Source organism: Lepisma saccharinum, chromosome 12 (assembly GCF_977018435.1).
Source record: "Lepisma saccharinum chromosome 12, izLepSacc3.1, whole genome shotgun sequence".
In the NCBI taxonomy this organism is placed as follows: Eukaryota; Metazoa; Arthropoda; class Insecta; order Zygentoma; family Lepismatidae; genus Lepisma; species Lepisma saccharinum.
The window spans coordinates 16544267-16569009 of NC_139240.1; positions in this window are offsets into that span (position 1 = coordinate 16544267).

Here is a 24743-nt window from a genome sequence, read left to right on the forward strand (position 1 = left end):
ATAAAAAGTTTTTAATAAAGTACGCCATACGCCCCAAGAATGGAGCTGCTTTAGGATGCCAAAACGCCACGTTGTGTCATATGCTTTTTGGAGGTAAAAGAAAACTGCAACTAAATGTTCCATGTTGAGGAATGCATCCTGAATGTGTGTTTCCAGCTGAACCAGATGGTCCAGTGTGGAACGGTTGGAGCGAAAACCACATTGAAAATTACCTATCAAGCAGTTTTCCTCCAAAAACCAGGTGAGACGCTTGTTGATCATGCGTTCCATCAACTTGCACACACAACTAGTTAAGGCAATAGGCCTGTAAGTCGAGGCTGCGGTGCGTTGTTTACCTGGTTTCAGGATGGGAACAATAATAGCTTCTTTCCAGGAAGTGGGGAAAGAGTCCTCCAACCAAAGCCTGTTGAATACCGCCAGAAGGAAATTTCTTGCCCCAATGGGCAGATGACGAAGCATCTCATAGTGGATCTTGTCCACTCCAGGAGCTGTGTTCTTAGAATCTCGAAGTGCCTGATCGAACTCCCGTTCAGTGAATGGAGAGTTGTATGGCTCGCTGTTATGACTTCGAAAAACGAGAGGGCGTCGTTCCTGACGTTCCTTCTCATGAAGGAAACGTGGTTCATAATTTACAGAGCAGATACGGCGACACTGTTTCACACATAACTTTCGCATGCTCGATGCACAGAAATATCTTCATAAAGTTCCGCCACGAACTTTCTGCGATGAACACTATCTCCAGGGAACCGTAAGCTGGTTTCTTCCTTATAATGATCTGACGGCGATTGTACAGTGTGGTTATCAGTAATTCATGTTGCTCACTTAGTGGGTAGGAAACACGAGGCTGCTCACCTGGAATAGCGATGTAATTGTCGATTACTGGAAACAATTCCTGAAGAGCGTGCCACTCCTGCAACTGTAGTTCAACACCGGCCGCCCCGCTTCTGTGTAGCCTGACCACAGGTTGGAAATCCAGATGAGAGGAAAGTCCGATTGAGATAACTTTTGTTTTCGAAGCATTCAAATAGTAGACCTGATCAAATAATATCGTATAAAACTAGTTACTTGTTTTTGTTCTTCAGGTAAATGCTGATCGCTCTCTTTCTGAAGAACCCCCTTGAAATTAGTGTACGGTTGAAATCTTTTTTTCAGCGGCATCGAAATAGAGGATTCCATGACTAAGAACTGCGAGATACTGCATGTCGCAGCGTGCAGGTATACATTTGAAGAAATGCGTGGGTGTGTTTTTGAGACGCATGCGCGCGTAGCAAACCAAGCATGTGCTGGACAAAAAAGGTGGAGGGGACGGGGGCATTACAAAGATCAATGGTGAGAGAAAAATCCGCAGAATATCATAAACGTCATATTGAGGAAATATTGGATAACAAATATTAATTAATTTAATTAAAGCATCAACCGCATTGTCGATCTGAAATTAGGTTTATAGACAGGGGGCAAAATGGAAAATATCGACGATGTTCTAGTATTGGATTGTTTCTGTATTTCCATCGGTATAATCCTCCACCACATTTGAAGCATACTGTTTTATCCTCTTTTTGAATGTAAAATAATCCTGCTTCGGACAGAGCTTCTACAAACGGGAATTCTTTTGATTGCCAGTTTCTGAAAGAGGACAATCTAGCATTGAAAGATCCCATCTCTGGATATTGCGTCATTGTTCTGTAGACACAAAACAAGATATATATATTATAAGTAAGCTGTTGTAAACTGTAACGCTACAAAATTATTAATATACTATTAGGACTATAAGTAGGTGGAATGGGCGATTCTAGGCCTGTCCTTTGACCTACTTTTGAAATGCCTTACGATATTTTCCTGTAAGGCGGCGATTTTATGATTTACGACGTTTTACGGACTAAACTAACCTACAATGAGAGAAAAATAGACAGAAAAAGCTCTGGCATCACTTTTTAAGCTATTTTTTAACTCCTGCAAATTTTGCTCTTATGCTAACTCGTCCTTTGACCTACTTTTTGAGTAGGTGGAAGGGGCGACTCTGGGCCCATCTTTTGACCTACTTTTTGCGCGCAGTGTTGCCAACTCCTCACTCGAAAAAATCACCAAGGTTTTTGTTTTTGGGTCTAACCTAACCTAAAGCAAGGAGGTGGCAACCTTGCTTGAGGTATTTTCTCGCAGTGTTGCCAACTCCTCACTCGAAAAAATCACCAAGGTTTTTTTTTGGGTTTAACCTAGCCTAAAAGCAAGGAGCTGACAACCTTGCTTGAGGCTTGCCTTACAGTGCATAAAGCAAGGTTGCCAACCCACTGGTACTTTTGCCATAGCCTTTTACAAAAAAAAAAGAGAAAGGGAAGAGTTAAACAACCGACAGCTTACCCACAGCCTTTTTTGCTCTAACCTAACCTAAAGCAAGGAGCTGGCAACTTTGCTTGTGCAATCAACCCGGTTGACCACCCCTCAAGTAAAAAATCAGCGTTGCCAACTCCTCACTCGAAAAAAAAAATCACCAAGATTTTTTTTGGTCTAACCTAAAGCAAGGAGCTGGCAATTTTGCTTGTGCAATCAAGCCGGTTGACCGCCCTCAAGTAAAAATCAGCGTTGGCAACTCCTCACTCGAAAAAAAATCACCAAGATTTTTTTTGGTCTAACCTAACCTAAAGCAAGGAGGAGGCAACTTTGCTTGAGGCTTGCCTTACAGCGCATAAAGCAATTTTTGCCAACCTGCACACACTGGGCAAGGAGAGCCGGCAACAAATATGTACTGCCGTAAAAGAAAGAGAGATGGGTGGATGGCAACGCAGTATGTGTGTGCGTGTGTGTGTGTATAATATGTAGCATTATTAACTAGAGTGTGTTGGCAATTTACTTACAACTAAAAAAAAAATAGAGATGCCGACGTTGGTGTAAGATGAAGAGAGAGAGAGAGAGAGAGAGAGAGAGATTTATGGCTGGCAACAGTAACGAGCGAATGCGCCATATCGTAATTTTCCAACTCCGTATATCGTGACCTTTGTAAACCTCTCTCGGGGGAACGATGTGCCACACACACGCGCGCGCGCGCCTGTATTGTGACGCAAGCAAACAAACAAAATAATAATTGTCGTTTTTAGGATGCCTGGCCCCTATAACCTCGCGAGGGTGCGTGGTGCCCAACACAGTTCTAATGGCCACGGCTAACAAAGTCATGCCTCTGTAGAGTTTCACGTGTTTTTTTTTTCTCAAACTTCTATGAAACTCTACAGAGGACCTCCGTAATGCATGCAACGTGTACTAACGACTCTAGTATTATTTTGATGTTGTGATATTTTTTGGATATAGAGTTTTATTGTGAGATATGGATAAAAATAATTATGTTTATTATAATATTTTCTTGATGAAGATGGAGAATGTATGTGCGTGTGTTACAAATAAAGTTGCATGCTTTTTTTCTAGTGTGTGTGTATGTGTTTTTGATGTTTCGACACCATGTGAAACGATAAAAAAAGAAAGAATTTTATTGTTAATTTTCTTGTGTAAAAACAACAACAAATTTTTTGTGCAAATTCTGATTGTCTCGTGCTATAGTGATGAAAAAAAAAGATATTGTAACTGATAACTAATGAAATTGACATTTGTAACTGATCTGAACTAGTGAAATTCGTATTGTGCCATTGTAACTGATTGTGCTAGTACAAAAAATTTCTTATTTGTGCAAGAAAAGATGTTAAAAAAACTGTTAAAACTGCTCTGTGACCCTCTCGTTCTTCACGTCGTAGGCGAAGGACTTCTCTGCGACCAGGATGACGCTGCACAGAGTATCCTCGGGCAAGGCATCGTGGAACTCGCAGACGACCTTGATGTTGGTGCGATCGTTGACCACAACCTTCTTCCTCTTAGATGTATTGATGACGAACATCGGCCTGCGGATTTTGAATTCGCTGGGCGTGTAGTACATGTCCACGCTTCCCTCGGTCACGCGTTTGTAAGCCGTGTAAGCTTCGTAAAGTTTGAGGTAATCATCTTTGGTTATGTCCAGGTTGTAATTTTCGCGCGGGAACACTTCGTTGCGTCCATTCTTGAGATAAACATTCTTGATCTTGCAGTCGTCGAATTTACTGGAATCTTTTTCCTGATTGTTATTGCGCCCGGTCTGAAAGAGCACTACGACGAAATCTGGCATGTCGAACTGTATGTTGTTGAACTGCGTCGTCACGTCGAATTCCATGTGACTTCCCGATGCCACCTTCTGTACGCACTGGTAACTGTGAAAGTGAATCGCCACCTGCGGACTTTTCAAGATCTCCGCTTTGTACTTGAGGGCGTAGTTTGTTTCGTATTCCACCACCGGCATTCTCAATTCCATGCTCCGGATGACGCATTTCGCTGCTTCGGGTAAAGTGTTGGCTATCGGCGTGGTGCCGTCCGGACCCAAAGTAGCGTATCGCATCAGTGCGTCGTTGTCGTTGGCCGCTCTTCGAAACGTAACGCGCAGTCCTCCCTTCCACATGATCTCCTTGTAGTCCGAGAAGAAACCAGGCAGCAGACGCATGGGAAAGAGCACCGTGTGACTTTTCGTCGATATTTTGGTTCCTGCTTCGAATCCCCCGGCCTGATAGTACGCTGCGTCCGTTTTGGATAATTTCAACGTTCCCACTGCCGTCGACGTGATGCCTGGATAATCTATTCTGTCGATGACGGTGTTGTGTTTCCTCACCTCCACCTGCGAGAACAGGTGAGGCACGAAGTTGTCCACGAGTATCAAGTTTGCTGCTGCGGGAAACGCGTCTCCGCTTTCTTTCTTCACCACGTCGAATTGAAGGTAGAGGTCCGCTCTGTGAGGATGAACGAACCCATCCCCTACGTCCACGTCGTATTCGATCTCTCTGTTCGCTTCGTTCAGATTGGCGAACGTGCGACGGTTGGGAGGGAAAGATTGCAATTCGTAACTTTCGATTTGCTCCATTTTACATGTATGGTTATTTATTATACGTTGATCTCCACGATGGCCGTCGTAGTGGCACCTGCGAAATCCACCACGTCTCCTTTCTCGTTCGTCACCACCAACTCTATGTCGTCTATGCGGTTGCGACATACTGGAAAATAGATCGGCGAGGAGGGCGTGTAGATAATCGGTTCCATGAACTCGGAACTTGGTTTGAAAGTGGCTATGATTCCCGTCTGCTTGTGACTTCCTAATAATCCGTCCGAAGATTTCGTGATCATGCCTTCGGCCACGTTGCAGTGTACGTTCAGAGTTTCGATGGCTAGAAATTTAGGAATATTGACTGCCGTGTGCTTGATGCCGGCTTCGAGTTTGGTGTCATTCTCGAAACCTAAAAGTTCTCCCATGGTGCCCAGGTCCACGGTCTCCGTCGCGGATAGGATTTCCACTCTGTGCGTGACCGAATTTTGAGAAAGGTACGTGCCTTTGGGTAATTGAGCTTGCAAAGTGGAAAGATTGTATTGGCCTGGCGTGACGACGATGTGTTCACTTCCGACGCTAATTTTGTTGTTGTGCTGCGTAACGTTAGGTATGAGGTACATGCTGTAGAATGCACGCAGAGCCACGGATTTAGGATAGACGATGTCGTCGTGCAGCGTGAGTTTTAAGATTGAAGATTCGCTCGTGAGATGGAACACGCCCATCCTAGTGATGCTGTTTGAGGTTCCACAATGCTTTCTGGAAATCCTCGATCGTAGGGTTATTTATTTTAGAGAGAAACGCGAGCATGGAGAGGCAGAGATGACCGCAGTTCACGTCTCCGAAATTTTGAATGCGTTCGTCGTTGTAGTATATGGAGGTTTTGTTCGTTTTCAGATAATGAATTAAATTTGTAGGTGGAACACCTCCGAAAGAATCGAAAACGAATGCTTTATCATTGTCGTTTTTGTGGTAACATATCCAATGCGTGCCTGGATTTTCTTGACCGTCCAAGTTGACTACTCCGCATTCTCTTCTTTTGACGCTTGAAGGTAACGAGTCGGACATGAAAACTCCTCTGAAGTGTTTGATTTGTAACGGTTCGATCAGAGATTCAATGTCTCGGTTGGTGAGTGCTTCTGTTTCTTTTTTTTAAACTTTCTCATCACGCCCTTCCCCCCTTTCTTCTCCATGGCCAGGTTGTGACGTTTCTGTTCTTCCAACTCGGCCTTGTTCTTCTTCGAGTCGATGACGGTTTTCGCGATGGCGGCACTTCCGCCGGCCAAACTTCCAACGGCCCCCAATGCTGCTAGGATGGCCGGGATGCTGAATATGAAACCTCCGATCTTTTGCTGCTCAGCAAACTTGATACTCGTGGACAACTTCGTGCCTCACCTGTTCTCGCAGGTGGAGGTGAGGAAACACAACACCGTTATCGACAGAATAGATTATCCAGGCATCACGTCGACGGCGGTGGGAACGTTGAAATTATCCAAAACGGACGCAGCGTACTACCAGGCCGGGGGATTCGAAGCCGGGACCAAAATATCGACGAGAAGTCACACGGTGCTCTTTCCCTTGCGTCTGTTGCCTGGTTTCTTCTCGGACTACAAGGAGATCATGTGGAAGGGAGGACTGAGGGTCACGTTTCGAAGAGCGGCCAACGACAACGACGCACTGATGCGATACGCTACTTTGGGTCCGGACGGCACCACGCCGATAGCCAACACTTTACCCGAAGCAGCGAAATGCGTCATCCGGAGCATGGAATTGAGAATGCCGGTGGTGGAATACGAAACAAACTACGCCCTCAAGTACAAAGCGGAGATCTTGAAAAGTCCGCAGGTGGCGATTCACTTTCACAGTTACCAGTGCGTACAGAAGGTGGCATCGGGAAGTCACATGGAATTCGACGTGACGACGCAGTTCAACAACATACAGTTCGACATGCCAGATTTCGTCGTAGTGCTCTTTCAGACCGGGCGCAATAACAATCAGGAAAAAGATTCCAGTAAATTCGACGACTGCAAGATCAAGAATGTTTATCTCAAGAATGGACGCAACGAAGTGTTCCCGCGCGAAAATTACAACCTGGACATAACCAAAGATGATTACCTCAAACTTTACGAAGCTTACACGGCTTACAAACGCGTGACCGAGGGAAGCGTGGACATGTACTACACGCCCAGCGAATTCAAAATCCGCAGGCCGATGTTCGTCATCAATACATCTAAGAGGAAGAAGGTTGTGGTCAACGATCGCACCAACATCAAGGTCGTCTGCGAGTTCCACGATGCCTTGCCCGAGGATACTCTGTGCAGCGTCATCCTGGTCGCAGAGAAGTCCTTCGCCTACGACGTGAAGAACGAGAGGGTCACAGAGCAGTTTTAACAGTTTTTTTAACATCTTTTCTTGCACAAATAAGAAATTTTTTGTACTAGCACAATCAGTTACAATGGCACAATACGAATTTCACTAGTTCAGATCAGTTACAAATGTCAATTTCATTAGTTATCAGTTACAATATCTTTTTTTTTCATCACTATAGCACGAGACAATCAGAATTTGCACAAAAAAATTTGTTGTTGTTTTTACACAAGAAAATTAACAATAAAATTCTTTCTTTTTTTATCGTTTCACATGGTGTCGAAACATCAAAAACACATACACACACACTAGAAAAAAAGCATGCAACTTTATTTGTAACACACGCACATACATTCTCCATCTTCATCAAGAAAATATTATAATAAACATAATTATTTTTATCTATATCTCACAATAAAACTCTATATCCAAAAAATATCACAACATCAAAATAATACTAGAGTCGTTAGTACACGTTGCATGCATTACGGAGGTCCTCTGTAGAGTTTCATAGAAGTTTGAGAAAAAAAAAACACGTGAAACTCTACAGAGGCATGACTTTGTTAGCCGTGGCCATTAGAACTGTGTTGGGCACCACGCACCCTCGCGAGGTTATAGGGGCCAGGCATCCTAAAAACGACAATTATTATTTTGTTTGTTTGCTTGCGTCACAATACAGGCGCGCGCGCGCGTGTGTGTGGCACATCGTTCCCCCGAGAGAGGTTTACAAAGGTCACGATATACGGAGTTGGAAAATTACGATATGGCGCATTCGCTCGTTACTGTTGCCAGCCATAAATCTCTCTCTCTCTCTCTCTCTCTCTCTTCATCTTACACCAACGTCGGCATCTCTATTTTTTTTTTAGTTGTAAGTAAATTGCCAACACACTCTAGTTAATAATGCTACATATTATACACACACACACGCACACACATACTGCGTTGCCATCCACCCATCTCTCTTTCTTTTACGGCAGTACATATTTGTTGCCGGCTCTCCTTGCCCAGTGTGTGCAGGTTGGCAAAAATTGCTTTATGCGCTGTAAGGCAAGCCTCAAGCAAAGTTGCCACCTCCTTGCTTTAGGTTAGGTTAGACCAAAAAAAATCTTGGTGATTTTTTTTCGAGTGAGGAGTTGCCAACGCTGATTTTTACTTGAGGGCGGTCAACCGGCTTGATTGCACAAGCAAAATTGCCAGCTCCTTGCTTTAGGTTAGACCAAAAAAAATCTTGGTGATTTTTTTTTTCGAGTGAGGAGTTGGCAACGCTGATTTTTTACTTGAGGGGTGGTCAACCGGGTTGATTGCACAAGCAAAGTTGCCAGCTCCTTGCTTTAGGTTAGGTTAGAGCAAAAAAGGCTGTGGGTAAGCTGTCGGTTGTTTAACTCTTCCCTTTCTCTTTTTTTTTTTGTAAAAGGCTATGGCAAAAGTACCAGTGGGTTGGCAACCTTGCTTTATGCACTGTAAGGCAAGCCTCAAGCAAGGTTGTCAGCTCCTTGCTTTTAGGCTAGGTTAAACCCAAAAAAAAACCTTGGTGATTTTTTCGAGTGAGGAGTTGGCAACACTGCGAGAAAATACCTCAAGCAAGGTTGCCACCTCCTTGCTTTAGGTTAGGTTAGACCCAAAAACAAAAACCTTGGTGATTTTTTCGAGTGAGGAGTTGGCAACACTGCGCGCAAAAAGTAGGTCAAAAGATGGGCCCAGAGTCGCCCCTTCCACCTACTCAAAAAGTAGGTCAAAGGACGAGTTAGCATAAGAGCAAAATTTGCAGGAGTTAAAAAATAGCTTAAAAAGTGATGCCAGAGCTTTTTCTGTCTATTTTTCTCTCATTGTAGGTTAGCTTAGTCCGTAAAACGTCGTAAATCATAAAATCGCCGCCTTACAGGAAAATATCGTAAGGCATTTCAAAAGTAGGTCAAAGGACAGGCCTAGAATCGCCCATTCCACCTACTACTATATGTAACTTGTATAAAATTTCAAACAGTATTTACTGTCAATATTTTCTAGTATACGTACCGAGTATTATAAATTTAATTTACGAGTCAGCAAATAAGTTGTTATAATATTGTAGTTTTTTATCGGTACTGGGAATAAAATTTGAAATTTATGCATGGGTTTACCAGAGGCTCTATGGAATAAATACAGAAAACAGTAATGCCCACAGTACACAGACCCGTAACATTGTATCTGATGAGTGTTGTACGTATAGAATTTAGAGTTATTTTCCAAAAATCGCAAATGGTTATGCACATGTGGAGGTTTTCAGTAACTATCAAAAAATTCCCCCCGGGAGTTACTGTCTATGTAAATTGCTACCCAGTGCTTCCCGGGGCTATCTTTGGGATCTGTATTTACAATCAACGCTGCTGGTAGTTCCACATGTACAGGTAATTCATTAGCTGCGAAAACACCAACATGATGATTGTCAAAGGCTCTATTTGATATTAACCCGTGAAGCAAATTTAAAGTCGACAGCATTGCTGGACACTAAATAGTCATATTGTGCAACTCACCTTTTTATACTTCAAAGTAGACGGTACACGTCACAGTAGATTCCAGAACCAATTTGATCTCGGCCACCAAGCTGTTTATCGTTGTTGAAACAATGGAGAGCTATCTAACACAACGCTGATGCTCGGAATATGTAGGCGGGGTTTACAAACGCGCATGCGTACAATGCTATCTGGCATTTGTTGTGCTGTTGTAAAATGAATTTTGTACTATAAGAAAATTGTCTGTATGTGTGTGTGTGTGTGTGTGTGTGTGTATATATATATATATATATATATATATATATATATATATATACATACATACATACATACAGACAGACACACACGCATATTTATTTATTGATGAAGTGTGTGTATATATATATATATACATATATAATACAATACAATATAATATATATATATATGTAATTTGAAGATATAACATATCAGTAAAATCTAACTAGAAAAATATTCATAACATTCTTCTATTATATTATATGTAATTTAAAACATTCTTCACAGTTTGAGAAATGGAGTGCTTGTGGAAACACCTATTCTCTGCAATATTGGCTGGTCCATCAGGATGTGGAAAGACATATTTTGTGAAGCATTTTCTCCAGTGTTTACCCCAAATGGTAAATGTAAAATTCAACAATATTTTGGTGTGCTACGGGGAATGGCAATCTGCATAGAATGATTTCCCTGGTTTTGTACAATTTCGGGAAGGAATGCCTAATATTGACCAATTTGTGCCAAATTCTGGACCTCATCTTATTATTATCGATGATCAGATGAGGGAATGCGATCAAAGAGTCACAGATTAATTTACAAAAGGGTGTCATCATCGTGATATTAGTCTTTTCTTTATCACTCAAAATCTATTCCATCAAGGAAAAGGGAATAGGGATATATCTTTAAATAGTCATTATATTGTATGCTTCAAAAATTAAAGAGACAGAGCCCAAATTAATTATTTATCTAGACAAGTATACCCGGAGAATCCAAATTTTATAAAAGATGCATATTACAATGCCACCGCTGAACCCCATGGATATTTGCTGTTTGATCTGAAGCAGAACACTCCGGAAGAAGTACGTTTTCGGTCGCGGATATTTCCCGACGATGATATCAATTATGTATATATTCCTACAAAAAAAGCAAGCATAATCACTAGTCGTTTATTCTGTCATCATGGCTCCAAGAGTGAAACACGCTAAAGTGCTCCAAGTTTTGTCGGATGCTAAACCAGCTCTTCGCACAGCGATATTACAAGCTGCTGATTCTTCCTTAGTTAATTCAATCTGTGAGTGTTGTTACAATGTTCTAAAAGGGAATGTTCCTCTTTCAACACCTCAGAAAACAAGATTGAGCCGGTACAAGAAGGTGATACGTAATCTCTCTGCCAAAGGACACTCTACAAAGCAGAAGAAACAGATACTAGTGCAACACGGAGGATTTCTACCTGCGTTATTAGCCCCTTTAATAGGAGGTGTGTTATCAAGTTTATTTAAGTAAAAAAAAATCTGAACATGGAGCATGCCAAAAAAATGGTTATAATACCTCAAGAATTTATGGATAACATGAGACATCCTGTTATGTCTGCACCGTCTACATCCTTATCACAATTGGATCAGGATATGCAAGTAATTTTGAATCTCAAAGGTCTTTCGGATGATGAAAAATGGAATCGTTACAGTATTGTGCTCCAAAAATTTCTGTCTATTACTCGAAAACAAAGAGAACCTGTGTCGCTACCGATTACAGAATCTACTGAGAAGTTGACTGATATGAAAGAAGAAATTCTAGCTGCTACACCTAGCATGTATCGTAGAAAAGCCGAACTGTTGTATGAACGTCTTTTACATAATAGTAATATTGATTGGGATAAATATGGGGCAGTTTTTATTAACAATAATAAAATTGAAGGCTCAAATATTGTCGATCTAGTATCGGATATAATTCGACCACGAAAAACAAGCAATCCTGTTGGGTGGCAACTATTCAATAGAGCTCTGGCTTTATCTAATATTCCTCAAGAATATATTGGAAACCCCCGGAGACAGGAGTTTATTCAACAGATTGTTTTTGGCAACCCCGGACGCCATGTTCCGCTGTCCGGAGCTAACCAAGAAGAGGCACAAGAATTAACAGAAGCAGAAGAAGAAGAAGAAAAGGAACCAATTTCTTTTGTATCATCATTTCCAGGGCACAAACGTAAACGTACTGTTCCAGTTTGGTCAAGATACAAACCATGAGCGAAAAAATATTAGAGAATATCTGGTACAATCCATCTCATCCAGCATCCTATTATACAGCTTCAACACTATGGAAAGCTGTAAAAAAAAAAATCCATACCATTGTCAACAATCAAACATTGGTTGACAAAGCAAACTGCATACACTTTGCATAGACCTGTAAAGCGTCGATTTCCGAGAAACATTTATTTTGTGCATAATATCGATGACCAATGGCAGGCTGACTTGAATGACATGCAGAGTTTGCGGAATCACAACAAAGGGTACAGATATATACTCACAGTTATCGATATTTTTAGCAGGCATGCTTGGGCTGTCCCTGTAAAAAATAAAACTGGTGTATGTATAAAAAAGGCTTTCCAGCAAATTTTGAAACAAAGCAAAAGAAAACCTTTGAAATTACAAACTGACAAAGGCCGTGAGTTTACCAACAATATTGTGCAGGAATATCTCAAAAAACAAAATGTAATTTATTTTACAACAAAGAATCCTGATATTAAAGCTAGTATTGTTGAAAGATTCAACAGAACTTTAAAGGAACGCATGTGGAAGTATTTTACTAAACAAAGAACCAGCTGTTATGTTAATGTACTCCCAAAGCTTTTGAAAGCTTATAATCATAAAATTCAGTCGAGTATTAAAATGGCACCAGCAGATGTTACTCCTGAGAAGGTTTTGAAAGTATGGCACAATATGTATGACAAAAAACTCAAATCTGATTCATCTCCACTATTGTCATTGAAGATGCCATTCAAAATAGGAGACACAGTGAGAATAACAAAAACCAAAAAACGCTTTGATAAAGGTTACATAGGTTACATGGAAAATTGGACAAGAGAAATATTTGTGGTGGAACGTATTTTGAAATGAAATCCTTAAGTGTATGAATTAAAAGATCTACAAGGACATAAAATCGATGGAACATTTTATACGGAAGAGTTGCAATTGGTCCGCTTACCGGATAAGCATGAAATTGATAAAATCCTTGCGACCAAAGGTAAAGGAGCCAGTAAAAAGTTGTTAGTTCATTGGAAAGGTTACTCCAGATTATTTGACAGTTGGATTAGCGCATCGTTCTTGGAGTCAAAAAAAGAGAGAGAGAGGCATAAGTTTTTGTAGGTATTCTCATCAGTGGTACAAATAACCTTCATAACACATCATGAGAAAAGCAAACACTTTCTACCTTACTTTGCCTAGTAACAGTTCCATGAAATATTTCCCAAGTAATACTCTAACTAATTACACCACAAAGCTTCAGAACCGTGTGGAGTTGGACACCAACAAATGGGAGATGGCATTGGTAGAAGTGCATTATCCTTATTCAATACTAAACATTACAAGATTTAACAACTATATTCAATATAAATCTATGGATGATGTCAAATGGAACGAACTTCGAATATCCGAAGGCTATTACGCATCTATAAACAGCATTGTTGCAGAAATCAATAAATATTCTGAAACATTAAATTTTAGTCTCCGAAATCATCCTGCGTACAAACATGTGACTGTTGATATATCTACCAAGCAGAGAAACATAAATGTACGATTGTCACCTCAACTGGCACGGATATTAGGTTTTAAACCGACCGATGATCTATCAGAAGTAAAAATTGGACGCTCGCCTCCAAATGAAGTGAGAGAAATTCCTTCCCAGATGTATATTTACACAGATATTGCGGAATCACATATGGTGGGAGATGCTGTCGCCCCTCTATTACGTATTATAAACATTAAAATATCGAACATACTTTTGGAAGTGATGGTGTGCAAATTTTCGATTCACCACATTACATCCCAGTGCAGAAACATAATTTCGAACAAATAGAAATTGACTTAAGGGATAGCACTGGTACACACATCCCATTCTCCTTCGGACTAGTGTGTTTGAAACTTCATTTTAGACGTTGTGGTGAAAAGCTGATTATGAATGACCCATATTTTCAATACTACCATCAACAAGCTGGATCTGGTGTGGGTAACATATATTACGGTGCTGCCTATCAAAAAGGACATGCCATTGGAAGTTTTCTTGGAAGACTTTTTCGGTCAGCTTTGCCTCATATACAGCACGAATCGTTTTCCTACAGCCCCTAGTTTATGAATTACAAAACATCATAACTCGGAACCAGCAAGCACTAATCATCATCTGTCTAATAGATTGTAGAGTACTTCTAATTTTTTATCGAATGCTATTAAAATTTTCGAATTAGGGTCAAAACTAAGCCAGCAAATCAAGTTTTTTTTTAAAAAATGTATATACTTCCGAAACTTGAGGGCATGGAATTAATTTTGTTTGCTAGTCGAGAAGTTTTCGTCAAACTCTATCCAACAAACCTATAATTATCATCCTAGCTCAATTAGGAGCCAAGAAAATTAATGTCTTCGAAAACGTCTTCAGATATTTGTCTTAAGAAAATTTTCTTGACAGATCGGAAGTCGACTTTCTTAAAGATTAAGATATTTGTCTTCAGACATTTTTATAAGACGTTGAGTATCTCGACTCCTATGGGAGCTAGAATTGGAAATGAGTTAAAATTTCTGGGTGCGTCGGCACTTAAGCCATTTCGCACCCTTGAATGTATACAGGAAAATATCCCTTATCTAAAACTCTGACTGAGAACTTAAAAAAGGGGTGTAAAGAGCCCCTTGGGAAAAACAAAAGTGCAAGATTGTAAACAGACCTGCACGAGACAAACACAACACCTTAAAAAGACAGAACGAACTAAAAACCTCCTTACAGACAGACGGTGGAAGAGTCCAGCTCTTCGCAAAAAACTAAAAACATTTGTTAAAATACTGCTGTCATCATCCAAGAGGGATGACAAACAGCCGGAAAGGTTAAAAGTCTGCCGGAGGTAAGCAAGATCGACACATTAAACGAGAATGTTTCGAATCCTTAAAATTACATTACAAGCACGACACAACGGAGGGTCCAGCCCTTGCAGTAGGTGACCATGCGTGAGACGGCTGTGTCCTATACGCATGCGGGTAAGAATAACTTCTTCTCGCCGAGAGGGACGAGACGAGGAACGCCAAGCACTTATGGTGGGCTTAACAGCGTGAAGCTTGTTCCCCGTTTCCGTATCCCACTCGGCCTGCCAAGTGTCAAGAAGGCGACAACGGAACACATTCTGCAGGTCGCTAGCTGGCAAAAGGTGGACGAGAACGTCGCCATCTGCATCAGCAGACTTGGCGGCAACGTCTGCTGCTTCGTTCCCCTGGATGCCCACGTGGTTAGGGACCCAACAGAAGTGTACATCCGTGCTGGCAGATAAGGACACAAGCCGTCTGAATATGCGTTGCGCTACTGGATGTCGGGAATACGGCGAATCCAGAGACTGCAACACGCTGGTCGAATCACTGCACACAAGGACTTTCTTCAGCCCATTCACGTCTGCAAAGTCCAGTGCCTTTAGAATGGCGTACAACTCTGCCGTAAAGATGGAACAGGCAGGATGTAGCATGTAACTTTGAGAGTCTAGGACGAAAGCGCAACCAACTGATTCGAATGTCTTGGACCCATCCGTGTAAAACACATTAAAAGTGGGGTGCTTCGCACAAAGTTCTAAATACCGTTGCTGGTATCTTGTGCATCCCATCAGGATAAATGATATCAACGATAATAATGCTCATATAATTAATCTTCTTTAAATTTCAAACAACAATTTTCACCATTACTGCCTTATTCGCTCACTATCACGACTAATCAAGCAATGGAGTATGCAAATCACATCGAGGTTTGTCCAAGGTGTTTGACCACATTTAATGATCGAAGAGAATTCAATCACCAAATATATACCGCACAGAAAATTGCTATTGGAAAACGTGTCGAACATGAAATATATTGCGCTGACAACAAACCAGCTCGAATGTTGATGCCCAAAAAGAACGAAGTCGAAGAATTCAAAATGTACAAGGTTTTGTTTGATCATCCAGCCATTATCGTCGCAGATTTTGAATCATTTCTGAAGCCACTGTCCTCCTGCAAACCAAATCCAAAAATTTCCTTTACAAAGCTATACCAGCTTCATGAACCAAATAGTTTTGGTTATATTCTCATACTACAAGATGAAATAAATGAACCATGTGTATACCGTGAACCGAATGTTATCGAACACTTTTTTGAAAAGATGGAAGAGGAGGTTGAGAAAATTGGCAGCTTCTTGCAAATAACCAAACCAATGAATTTGTTGACAACAGAGGAACAAAAAATATTTGATGAAACTGTCGAGTGTGCAGTGTGCAATCAATACTTCACAAACGAGAATCGTAAAGTGTTTCACCATTCGCACACAGACGGTCGTTTCATCAGCGGAATCTGTAATGCTTGCAACCTCAAAATTCAAAAGCCCAAATTTGTCCCCATATTTTTTCATAATGGATCGAATTACGATTTTCATTTCTTAATTCGGAAACTTGGATATGACACACATAGAAATGTATCGTTCTTCACTATAAGTAAGAAAGTTAAGATTTCGGGGACAAATAAAACCATAGAGGTGAGGTTTCTTGACTCGTTGAGATTTCTCTCTGCAAGTTTGGACGCTCTAGCAAGTAAACTTTGTGACGAACAATTCAAAACTACGAGAGCTAGTTTTCCCAACATAGATATAAAACTGATTAGAAGTAAAGGGATTTATCCGTACGAATACGTAAACAATGAATCTAAATTTAATGACGACACTCTCCCTCCTCAAAAAGAATTCCTCAGTCAACTGAGAAAAGCAGGAATTACGGACATAGAATACGATTGATTGATTGATTGAGTTAAAATTTATGGGTGCGTCGGCACTTAAGGCCATTTCGCACCCTACTGTATATACGGGGAAATGTCCCCTTATCTAAAATTCTGACTGAGATTTAAAAAAGGGGGTGTAGATAGCCCCTTGGGAAAGAACTAAAAGTGCAAGGTTGTAAAGAGACCTGCACGAGACAAACACGACACATTAAAAAGTCAGAACAAACTAAAAACCTCCTTACAGACGGTGGAAGAGTCCAGCTCTTCGCAAAAAACTAAAAACACGTGATAAAAAACTGCTGTCATCACCCAAGAGGGATGACAAACAGCCGGAAAGGTTAAAAGTCTGCCGGAGGTAAGCAAGATCGACACATTCAACGAGAATGTGTCGAATGCTTAATAAAACATTACAAGCACGAAACAACGGAGGGTCCAGCCCTTGAAGTAGGTGACCATGCGTGAGACGGTTGTGTCCTATACGCATGCGGGTAAGAATAACTTCTTCTCGCCGAGAGGGACGAGACGAGGAACGCCAAGCACCTATGGTGGGCCAAACAGCGTGAAGCTTGTTCCCCGTTTCCGTATCCCACTCGACCTGCCAAGTGTCAAGAAGGCGACAACGGAACACGTTCTGCAGGTCGCTAGCTGGCAAAAGGTGGACGAGAACGTCGCCATCTGCATCAGCAGACTTGGCGGCAGCATCAGGTGCTTCATTCCCCTGGATGCCCACGTGGCTAGGGACCCAACAGAAGTGTACATCCGCACTGGCAGATAAGGACACAAGCCGTCTGAATATGCGTTGCGCTACCGGATGCCGGGAATACGGCGAATCCAGAGACTGCAACACGCTGGTCGAATCGCAGCACACAAGGACTTTCTTCAGACCATTGACGTCTGCAAAGTCCAGTGCCTTTAGAATGGCGTATAACTCTGCCGTAAAGATGGAACAGGCAGGATGTAGCGAGAAACTGGAACGTTGAGAGTCTAGGACGAAAGCGCAACCAACTGATTCGACTGTCTTGGACCCATCCGTGTAAAACACATTAAAATTGGGGTGCTTCGCACGAAGCTCTAAAAACCGTTGCTGGTATACAACCATTGGTGTTTCTGCCTTTGGAAGGGCAGTCAGGGAAAAATCGATAGAAGGTGCAGGAAACTCCCAGGTAGGAAGAGGCGGAATGAGTGGAGAGACGCCAGGAAGATCACTGTCAACACCAAGTGCTGACAGGATCTCGTCTGCACGAACACCAAATGGTCTAGTGACACTAGGGTGGAGCCGATACCTTGCAAGCCTACCCTCGTCTGAGATGGTGTGGAATGAAGGATGTGAAGGCATCGAGCGAAGATGGAGGAAGTAGTTAACTACCAGCCGCTGTCTTCGCAGAGACAGCGACGGCTCAGATGCCTCTACGTACAAACTGGCGACTGGACTGGTCTGAAAGGCACCAGTGCACACACGTATACCAGCATGGTGGACGGTGTCTAGGATGCGAAGTCTAGATGGGCGGGCAGAAGAATACACAACACATCCATAATCTAGCTTCGACCTGATGAGTGCACGGTATAGGCGAAGCAATACCGTCCTATCAGCACCCCAAGAAGTATGAGATAAAACGCGTAGAAGGTTGAGAACTCGAAGACAAGAGAATTTTAACTGGCGAAGGTGAGGGAGCCATGTTAATTTCTTATCGAAAATGAGGCCCAGGAAGCGGACCTCATTCACGAAGCACAGGGGAGATTTCCCCATGTACAGGTCAGGATCGAAATGACATGTACGCTGACGACAAAAGTGAACACACACGGATTTCTCGGATGAGAAGGTGAAACCTGTTTGGGAGGACCACTCAACCAAACGGTTTATCGTCAGTTGGAGTTGACGACAAGCTGACGCGAGATTCCGTGAGCGACAAAAGATCGTGAGGTCATCTACATACAGTAGACCATGTACAGGGGCAACAATGCTTGCCATAACGCTGTTCACTGCTATGGCAAACAGCGTCACACTTAATACGCTTCCCTGCGGAACACCGTTCTCTTGTTCGTGAAGATCCGAAAAGGAGTTCCCAACACGTACGCGGAAAAAACGATCGGATAAAAATTTTTTAATAAAGTACGCCATATGGCCACGCACGCCCCAAGAATGGAGCTGTTTTATGATTCCAAAGCGCCACGTTGTGTCATATGCTTTTTGGAGGTCAAAGAAAACTGCAACTAAATGTTCCTTGTTGAGAAATGCATCTTGAATGTGTGTTTCCAGCTGAACCAGATGGTCCAGTGTGGAACGGTTGGAGCGAAAACCACATTGAAAATTACTTATCAATGAGTTTTCCTCCAAAAACCAGGTGAGACGCTTGTTGATCATGCGTTCCATCAACTTGCACACACAGCTGGTTAAGGCAATAGGCCTGTAACTCGAGGCTGCGGTGCGTTGTTTACCTGGTTTCAGGATGGGAACAATAATAGCTTCTTTCCAGGAAGTGGGGAAAGAGTCCTCCAACCAAAGCCTGTTGAATACCGCCAGAAGGAAATTTCTTGCTCCAATGGGCAGATGACGAAGCATCTCATAGTGGATCTTGTCCACTCCAGGAGCTGTATTCTTTGAATCTCGAAGCGCCTGATCGAACTCCCGTTCAGTGAATCGAGAGTTGTATGGCTCGTTGTTATGACTTCGAAAAACTAGAGGGCGTCGTTCTTGACGGTCCTTCTCACGGCGGAAACGTGGTTCATAATTTTCAGAGCTAGACGCATCAGAAAACTGCGTGGCCAAGATATTAGCTATGTCTCCAGAATCGGTGTGCAACGTCCCGTCGTGCTCCAGAGCGCTCAGAGGAGTAGATGCACCCCCCTGGATGCGACGTACTTTGGTCCAAACGGCTTTCGACGAAGCCTGCTTCGTCAGGGAAGACACGTATTGGACCCAGCACGCCTTCTTACTGGCTCGAATGAGCCGACGGGCACGGGCACGCTTAATGCGGAACTGCTCTAGGTTTGCGGCAGTGTGGTTTCTATTAAATCGATCGAGAGCATGATTGCGGTCCTTGATGGCTGCACTGATCTCCGCAGTCCACCATGGGATTGGTCGTCGCCTCGCAGGTCCACAGGGATGTGGAATGGAGGCGCGTGCAGCATCATGCACTCGTGACACAAAGACATCTAAGGCGTCGATTGGTGGTAGAGTCGACGCAAGATCGATTTCAAGGTCCACTGCACGCTCGAAGGCATCCCAGTCGGCCCGACTGAGATGCCAGTGAGGGTGTTGTTCACGTGTGTGCTGAAGATGTTCGAAGGTAAGAATGAGAGGGAAGTGATCACTCCCACAGAGATCAGGGTGAACGCTCCAAGATGTGGTAGGAGCGAGGCTGGGACTGCAGAAGAACAAGTCCAACGCAGAATGTGTGCCTGAGGAAGGACTGAAATATGTGGGAGTCCCATCATTCAGCAACGTTAAAGCTGATGCCTCACGGAATTGATCTATAATTTGACCCCGGGGCTCTGTACGAACGGAACCCCACAAACGATTGTAGGAATTAAAATCGCCCAAAAGAACTACAGGAGACGGAAGTTGGTCGAAAATAGAAAGGAGGTCGTCAAGAGAGAATCGCTCCTCCCTTGTGATGTAGACACAGCACACAGATATTGGCTGTGGTAGATGGACCCGCACAGCGACCGCTTGGAGGGGGGTGATGAGAAAGATTGGCGTTGAGTGGATGTTATCTCGAACACCGATTGCAACACCACCGTGTGCACGACGACCCTCAGGAAGCTTGTCGGAGCGGTAAAGTGTGTATCCGTTGAGAATCACTGATTCATTTGGACGAAAATGTGTCTCTTGGAGACATATGATGGCAGGGTCAAATTCAGATATTAAGATTTGCAGTTCCTCGAGATGCATACGGAAACCGTTAAGGTTCCATTGGAGACAATAAGCCATAGCGAGAGGTATTATAGTTACCTTTTGAGGCGTACTCTGTTTCTAGGCCCTGTCACCTTGATAAATTCTTCATCCGCGGCTTCGTCTTGTATCATGTCCTCAGGTAAGGACACAGAGGGCGAAGGGGATGAAGAAGGGGCAGTGGGGGCGGGTGATTTGAGCGCCCGCCGGGCAGCTTTGAGCTGCGCCTTAAGTTTCAGGGTGGTGGCTGCCACCCTGACTGGAGAGCTACTGGTCTTGAGGAAGTATTCTTTACTATGTACCTGCTTGAACTTTTTCTCCGTGGAGCGAGGAGTGGTTGCTGATTTCCTCGAAGCAGGACGAGCTACTACAGGAAGCGTTGTTGTTTGAGTGGACACGTCGCTGGTTTGTACACCTACACTGCGACGGCTAAGAGCAGCTGCAGCAACTGTAGCGAATGGCACAGGTAAACTAGTGCGTATGCTGTCACGGAGACGTTGTTTTGCTTCACCAGCAGAGATTTTCTCTGTGACGACCAACTCTCTGATTTTCTTCTCTTGTTGGAAAGAGGGGCAGTCACGATGCCAGACTGGGTGCTCGCCTTGGCAGTTAATGCATTTGGGACCTGAAGAACAAGGTTCGGTCCCATGATCAGGCTTACTACACTTACCACAAAGGGCGGTAGTGGCCTTGCAGGAAGGCTGAGTGTGCCCAAAGTGCTGGCATTTGAAACACCGCATCGGGTTAGGGATGTACGGACGGACTTTGAGTCTCAAACATCCTGCCCGTACAATATCTGGGAGAGTGGTCGTTTGAAACGTCACTATGAGTGAAGCAGTTGGTACTAGTTCTCCGGACTTACGTGTCTTTATTCGCTGCACTGCGGTGACATGTTGGTCTGAGAGTGCTTCAAGAATCTCTTCCTCCTCAGCATTTAGCAGATCCCAGTGGCGAATCACACCTCTACTACTGTTAAGTTGACGGTGAGGTTCAACATTAACAGGGAAGTCGCCCAAAGATCTTAGCTTTAAAAGGTTGTTTGTCTGGCGATCTGTGCTGGTCTGGATCAGTAGACTCCCGTTTCGCAGCTTTTTTATTTCTGGTACATCTGAACCAGCGGCGTAGTCTAGCTGCTTCTTGATCAGAAATGGTGACAAGTCCTTTAATGTAGCTGCTGGATGTTTCTTGGTTCTTGCAGATTCATCGTTACTATCGGTCTTCTGCACTATACTAATTACAAGATAACGTGGCACGTTACTTGTCTTTTCCATTACCTGAAGCGGGCTCGAAGGCCGCGCTCGTTTTGGGGGTTTCCCCCCGTTTGAGTTGTTTTTTGTACCCATATACAAAGAATATTTTAAGTGGAGGGTCCATAAAATGTCGCCTCGACATGCCCTCTATGCCGAGGAAGGCCAACCCCCAAAAATGGATTCTACTTGAGGACCAAACCGAAATCCCCGAAGCCACGTTCGCGACTGCACCTACCCCTGCAGCCAACACTGTCCCATCGGCACGTGCAACTCACACCTTGGGATAGGGTTTTTTTATCGAGGTTGCCTCCTCTAGCAGGACCCTTAGTAATAGGGAGGTCAAAGATAAGCAACGACTACTTGAAACTGTACGAGGCATACACAGCTTACAACAAAGTGATCTCCGGCAATGTGGACGTGTACTACAACCCCAATGAGTTCATAGCTCGCAGACCCATGTTCGTCATTAACACATCGAAGAGAAAGCAGGTGGTTGTTAACCATCGTACCAACATCAAAATTGTGTGCGAGTTCCATGACGCCTTGTCTGCCGATACTCTATGCAGCGTCATTCTTATTGCACAGAAAACTTTTGTCTATGATGTCAAGAATGAAAGAGTGACTGAACAGTTTTACAAATACAAAAAAAATTGGATAATTCTATAAAAATTACACTGACCTTAGATCCAAAAATTATTCACACATAAAAAAACCCAGTAATCTATATAATTACTTTCAATTAATCTCGTTTCTGATATTTGTACAGTCACGAAAATTCCTGCAAATATTTTTGAATTCTTAATTCTTCGCTGAGTCACGAAATTCACAAGAAACTATAGACTTAATCCCAGGGAATTAGCGTTTGGGGTACTCCTTTTGAGGACAGTCACAAAACTGTTCCCTTGGCTAGCCACGACGAAATAACCCGCCCTTCGGCGGTACCGTTTACATTATGTTTCAGTTATTTATAACTTCCACACTCCCTTCTAGTGGCGAGCAGCCAATTTTATTACGTATTTTAAATTCTCGGCACATTAAATTTACTACCTGTAATTTATTAATTCAACTTCTCCTTTCAAGTCAGCCACAATAAAATCTCGCATTTTAAAATAACGTCAACGCACATTATTCCCCCGGAGCTTTTACGAAGTACGGCCCTTACGAACGTTAACCATATCTTCCCTTTTTTATTTTGTACGCCCCCCCCCCTCAATGCCAAAACGTCGCTTGTGACGTCCCCGACGAACCCTTAAAATATTTGCCTTTTTTTACACCGTTGTGAGGGGCAATATCTAGCAGACGTACCAACTTACAGATGCTTTAATAAACCTTGTTTTTACATAAACAATTTTTTTTGTAGAATTAACACATCCCCCATCAGATTCCCCCCTTTTCTTTCTGGTATAATCTTTCATTTCTTTTTGTAATTTTTATACTTTCATTCCTTTTGTGTTGTATTGAATTGAATTTAAAATTTTGGGAGCGTCAGCACTTAAGCTATTTTGCTCCCGTCACATCATACGGGGGCCAGCCCCTTATCATTACAAATAACAACTCTAACGTTGCATAACTAAAATTATTAAAATGTTCTGACTTCTTTTAAAAGCTGAGGCTGGAAACGGGCACTCAGCACACACAAGGACAAAAACCAGGACAACACAAACAAAATTATACTGGCCAAAGTGCCAGTCGCCAGAGCCTCGTTAGTGGTTAGTCCAGGGTGCACTACGTGGAAGTGAGGTTGACTTTTGGGCGCCTACGTGGAAGGTACCCCTTATACCCCTCATTCCTTTTGTGATTACATTACGTGATTACATCCCCGGCATCAACACAGGCCTGACCATTATCTATTTTACACTTATCGTTTATTTTTACTACGGTCAATTATTTATTTTTTAAATAAAAATTCTTACCTCGCGACAGCATCAGTTGTTTTACCGGAACCTCACGAGTCCGGGCATCCGACATTACATTTCCTTCGCTCGCCCGTACGGGGATCTACAACAGGCCCCATTCCCTGCATCAAGCGTCGCTTAAACCGATACCTTTTCCTAATCGCAACGACTCTTATTACCCATAGCATTTACGCCGTTGTGAAGGACGATCCATATCGCCTTTATGCCCCTGTGTTTTGGATTTATTTTAGACCCCATTTATTTTTATTATTCGTATATACGACACCTCCCCCCCTTTTATATTTTAATTGTTTCCCTTGTCGCCCCGGTACTCCGTCTCCAGAGTACCAAAACTTCTTGCCTTTGGTTTTAGAGTGACAATAGTCCTTTCCAAATAGTATTGGCGGCCCAGCATCTGCTGCTTCGTTCCACTGGATGCCCACGTGGCTAGGGACCCAACAGAAGTGTACATCCGCGCTGGCAGATAAGGACACAAGCCGTCTTAATATGCGTTGCGCTACCGGATGCCGGGAATACGGCGAATCCAGAGACTGCAACACGCTGGTCGAATCACAGCACACAGGGACTTTCTTCAGACCATTGACGTCTGCAAAGTCCAGTGCCTTTAGAATGGCGTACAACTCTGCCGTAAAGATGGAACAGACAGGATGTAGCGAGTAAGTGGAACCTTGAGAGTCTAAAACGAAGGCGCAACCAACTGATTTCACTGTCTTGGACCTAGCCGTGTAAAACACATTAAAATTGTTTCTGCCTTTGGAAGGGCAGTCAGAGAGAAATCGATAGAAGGTGCAGGAAACTCCCAAGTCGGGAGAGGCGGAATGCGTGGAGAGACGCCAGGAAGATCACTGTCAACACCAAGTCATGACAGGATATCGTCTGCACGAACACCAAATGGTCTAGTGACACTAGGGTGGAGCCGATACCTTGGCAGCCTACTCTCGTCTGAGATGG